The sequence below is a fragment of the Triticum urartu genome, chromosome 3 (genome assembly GCF_003073215.2).
Source record: "Triticum urartu cultivar G1812 chromosome 3, Tu2.1, whole genome shotgun sequence".
NCBI classification, from domain to species: Eukaryota; Viridiplantae; Streptophyta; class Magnoliopsida; order Poales; family Poaceae; genus Triticum; species Triticum urartu.
The window spans coordinates 175,052,320-175,058,106 of record NC_053024.1 but is presented as its reverse complement, the minus strand read 5'-3'; positions in this window follow the sequence as shown (position 1 = coordinate 175,058,106).

Sequence of the window (5,787 nt, the reverse complement as noted above, 5' to 3'; positions counted from 1 at the left end):
ATGACATCAAGATTATGTCTTAGCTTCAATTTATCCCAATAATCCAAATCCCACAAACAAACCCTCCGACTCCAAATTGGCACATGAGCCTTCTTGCTGCCCAAGTCAGAACGCTTTCTTTTCCTGCTTTCTTCTTGTCGCCCAGGTCTAACCTTCTCCAATTCTGCTTGTAGCTCTTCCTTTGAGAATTTACCTGGCTCATCATTGCGTTCATGAAGACCAACAAATTCATTGTTTCTTCGCAAACGATGTCCCTTTGGAAGGAAACGATAATGCCCAATATACCCAATTTTGTGCCTTAGGCCGTAGGAAAGAGGGTGTTTGTCACAATGAATACATGCAGCATAGCCTCTTGTGGTACGCCCTGAAAGAGTGCTCAGAGCTGGGTAATCATGAATGCACCATAGAACTGCAGCATGAAGATCAAACATTTTTTCCTTCACGAGCATCATATGTACGCACACCCTTCCAAAGCTCAAGTAAATCTTCTACAAGTGGCTGTAGGAAGACATCAAAGTGCTTGCCAGGTGATTTAGGACCTGGAATTAACAGAGCCATCATGAAATTTGACTGATCCATGCATGCCCAAGGTGGAAGGTTGTATGGCACAACAAATACAGGCCACATACTATAGGTTGTGTTAAAGTTTCCGAAAGGATTGAACCCATCAGTGGCAATGCCAAGCCTCATGTTTCTGGCATCTTCTACAAATTTTGGATATTTTTCATCAAAATCTTGCCACACATCACCGTCAGCTGGATGGCTCATTTCCTTCTCATTGGGTTGCCTCTTTAGCTTGTGCCACTGTGCTTCTTCTGATGCTTTTTTGGAAAGAAACATCCTCTTCAGCCTAGGCACCAATGGAAAATGCCTCAGAACTTTCTGTGGTATCTTCTTTCTAGCAGGGTCTTTCCACCTTGACATGCCACAAACTGGGCAGTTGTCATGCTTGGCATATTGCTTTCTGAACAAAACACAATTATTGATGCACACATGTATAGACTCATACCCAAGGCCTAATTCCTTTAGAAGATTCTTTGCTTCGTCATAAGATTTTGGGAGTGTATTGGGTTGAGGGAATGCTTCAGCCAGTAGCTTCAAAATGTCAGTAAATGCACTATTTGTGATCCTATGGCATGACTTCAAATGAAGAAGATTCACCACAAATGAGAACCTTGAAAACTTGGTACAACCATGATAAAGGTGCCGCTTTGCCTCTTTCCTCACATTCTTCAGAAAGGACTCAGTCTCAGAAGGATTTGCATCATTGTTACCCGTCTTCATTTTCAGTTTCCTTCTGATCTTGTTCTATTGCTATGCGTAGGTCACCAAACATCTCTTCAAATCGTTTAGCACCATTGTTACCATCCTCGGAGTCATGCACATCAACAGGATGCTCAATAACATCTGCATTGAAGTCTTCTCCATGATATATCCAGCGAGTATATGTACTTTCCATGCCATGCGTCAATATGTGCTTGTTCACAACAGCTTGATGCCAGTATTTGCGATTAAGGCATTCTCTACATGGGCATAGTATTTCTTCATCCTCGCTGAATTTTGCTTGAATTAAGTTCATAAACTCTTTGACACCATTGACGTACTCTCGAGAGAACAGTGTGCCACGAATCCAAGATCTATCCATTTGCATTATAGAAAAAAGACCAACTTAATCAAAGGTAAATAATCAATGAGGAAACATGTTTACTAGCAGTTCCCAGGAAACATGCTCTACAAAACATCAATTCATAGTAAGATACATGACCTACAAAAACAACTTGCACAGAGGAGGACAAGCAAGTTCACTTACTGTTACATAATGTACAAAATCACAACACAAATGTATAGCAAAATTTACATGTTTATGAGTCTAGTACCAGGTGCATCACTTGCATAAAGTTATATAAAAGCGCATACTCCAGTAGGCAGCAGCTCAGAAGAACATGGACTGATGCAAAAATGTCAAGCCACTATGGAGGGAGATGCAATTGGAGCAAAATAAGAATTCGGCTTCTGGATGAGCAGGAGCCGAAGGAGCTAGTTACCAAAATTCTAGCGCTACCTGACGAAAAGAAAATTAAGTGCATCACGATGCTTTGGGTGTGGTGTGACACGAGAAATAAAAGGAATGCAGGCGAGCCGCTGAGAAATACCACAACTATAATCAAGCGAGTCAAGAGTGTAGTATAGGATATTATGTTGGTTGAGGAAAAGAAGGATACTACTACGCTACTACAGGACAGATGGATTCCTCCAGGATATGATGTACTGAAGGTTATTATTGATTTGGCAATAAATGGGATCCTCTTCAAGGAGATTAAATATTTTGCTTGTTTAAAATTTAATTTCTTTCGCATTTCATATTGCCCGAGGGTATGTAATAAAGTTGCAGATGCTCTTGCGATGTATGGTGTAGTGTCAGGTTAATGGAATTAGTATGGCTAAAAAAAGAACAAACTGTAGGTGTATTTCTGAAGCATACTCTAGTAGGTGTATTTCTGAAACTTCACAATCTCTCCATCTTACATGTAGATACAACTAACTGACTGGTAGTATTATTATGAGCTACGACACAGGCGCTCCATCTTACATGTAGATTAGTTCAAACCGATAAACTTTAATACGAATTGGATAGTCTGTACTAACACACAATATTGGTGATCTGTGAGAAACTGAGAACATGGTGACTGCAAAGTACTTTTCATATTCTACAGTCTATCAACACCACTGGAATCAGCAAGAGGAATTTGTTTTTGAACGACACCACTCGAATTTGCAGTACCCAAAAAGACATTCGGCTCAATAAATCAACTAGTACAATGGAATAACAATACCAAGGAGAAAACCATCTTATTTCTCTCTGTACGCTCAAGCATTCAGAAACAGATCAAATTCAGATTTTAATCTGAGACGTGCCTAACTTGGCTGATGTTGAGGCAGGGCAACGAGGAGTGACTGTTGCAGAAACGGCGACCGGTGGCTGACTCCTACGCACGAGACAATTGGTGGGCGGCGGTTGGCGATTGGCTCGTCAGCGCTGGCGGCGACTTGGACAGGATCTGGAAGATGGCGCCCACACTCCCAACTCGCCGGATCTAAGAACCCTCGCCCGGGCAGTCGGTGGCGGCACGGGCGGCACCGACAGCCGAGGGGGCAGTCGGCGGCGGCGCTGGCGGCACCGAGAGCTGAGGGGATTGAGCGGTGGTTTTCTTTTCGTTCTTCTGGTCTCAGGCTAATCGAGGAATATACACGAACTATTTTTTAATCCTCTTGTATTATAGAACTTACATGTGGGCCACACAAGGCGATGCACGCCACGTCAGCGTAAGTGGTAATCCATGACGGTCTAACTTATATATATAAAATAAAAACTAAGCCCGATCTGGCCCAGTTGTTCAATCCCTGACGATTTGCGTGACAGTTTCGGTCGGGCCGTCATTACTGGGATGCCCAACGCAGGCCCATCCACGGCTCACTGATCGGTGACAGTTTCCGTGACGGCAAGGTGAGGACCGTCACAGACTGTGACGGATTACAGGACCGTCACCCATAAACCGTCACAGATAAGCAGGTTTCTTGTAGTGGTACACCTTCTATCACAGATCCGAAGGCAAGATATTGGTTGCTAAGAATGGATCCTTTCAAGAGAAGGAGTTTCTCTCGAAAGAAGTGAGTGGGATGAAAGTAGAACTTGATGAGGTAACTGTACCTGCTCCCTTGTTGGAAAGTAGTTCATCACTGAAATCAGTTCTAGTGATTTCTACACCAGTAAGTGAGGAAGTTAATGATGATGATCATGAAACTTCTGATCAAGTTACTACCAAACCTCGCAGGTCAACCAGAGTAAGATCCGCACCAGAGTGGTACGGTAATCCTGTTCTGGAAATCATGTTACTTGACCATGACGAACCTACGAACTATGAGCAAGCGATGATGAGCCCAGATTCCGCAAAATGGCTTAATGCCATGAAATCTAATATGTGATCCATGTATGAGAACAAACTATGGACTTTGATTGACTTGCTGATAGCAGTGTTACTATCTACAAAGCTCGAATTGTCGCAAATGTTTTCGACAAGTTCAAGGTATTGACTACGATGAGATTTTCTCACTCGTATCGATGCTTAAAAGTCTGTCCGAATCATGTTAGCAGTTGGCGCATTTTTGAAACCTGGCAAATGGATGTCAAAACTGCATTCCTTAATGGATTTCTTAAAGAAGAGTTGTATATGATGCAACCAGAAGGTTTTGTCGATCCTAAAGGTGCTAACAAAGTAAGCAAGCTCCAGTGATCCATCTATGGACTGGTGCAAGCATCTTGGGGTTGTAATATATGCTTTGATAAAGTGATCAAAGCATATGGTTTTATACAGACTTGCGGTGAAGCCTGTATTTACAAGAAAGTGAGTGGGAGCACTACAGCATTTCTGATAAGTATATGTGAATGACATATTGTTGATCGGAAATAATGTAGAATTTTCTTGAAAGCATAAAGGAGTGTTTGAAAGGAGTTTTTCAAAGGAATACCTCGGTGAAGCTACATACATATTGAGCATCAAAACCTATAGAGATAGATCAAGACGCTTGATATATTTTCAATGAGTACATACCTTGACAAGATTTTGAAGTAAGTTCAAAATGGAACAGTCAAAGAAGGAGTTCTTGCCTGTGTTGCAAGGTGTGAAGTTGAGTAAAGACTCAAAACCCAACACGGCAGAAAATAGAGAGAGAATGAAAAGTCATTCCCTATGGCTCAGTCATAGGTTCTATAAAGTATGCTATGCTGTGTACCAGACCTATTGTGTACCTCACCATAAGTTTGGCAAGAGGGTACAATAGTGATCCAGGAGTGGATCACTGGATAGCGGTCAAAAATATCCTTAGTGGAATAATGAAATGTTTCTTGGTTATGGAGGTGACAAAGAGTTCGTCGTAATGAGTTACATCGATGCAAGCTTTGACACCGATATGGATGACTCTAAGTCTCAGTCTAGATACATATTGAAAATGGGAGCAACAAGCTAAAGTAGCTCCGTGCAAAGCATTGTAGACATAGAAAATTTGCAAAATACATACGGCTCGGAATGTGGCAGACCCGTTGACTAAATTTCTCTCACAAGCAAAACATGATCACTCTTTGGGTGTTAAACACATAGCGATGTGAACTAGATTATTGACTCTAGTAAACCCTTTGGGTGTTAGTCACTACTACCTCTTGAGCATGCATTGGTTTTCCCTTGAAGAGGAAAGGGTGATGCAGCAAAGCAGCATAAGTATTTCCCTCAGTTTTTGAGAACCAAGGTATTGATCCAGTAGGAGACCTCGTGCGAGTCACCTCGTACCTATACAAACAAATAAGAACCTCGCAACCAACGCGATAAAGCGGTTGTCAATCCCTTCTCGGCCACCTGCAAGAGTGAGATCTGATAGAGATAATAATAATAATAAGATAAATATTTTTGGTATTTTTATGATATAGATTAAAAGTAAAGATTGCAAAATAAAATAGAGTGGAAACTTGTATGATGGAGAATAGACCCAGGGGCCATAGGTTTCACTAGTGGCTTCTCTCAAGATAGCATAATTATTACGGTGGGTGAACAAATTACTGTTGAGCAATTGATAGAAAAGAAAATAATTATGAGAATATCTAGGTATGATCATGTATATAGGCATCACGTCCGTGACAAGTAGACCGACTCCTGCCTGCATCTACTACTATTACTCCACACATCAACCGCTATCCAGCATGCATCTAGAGATATTAAGTTCATAAGAACAGAGTAA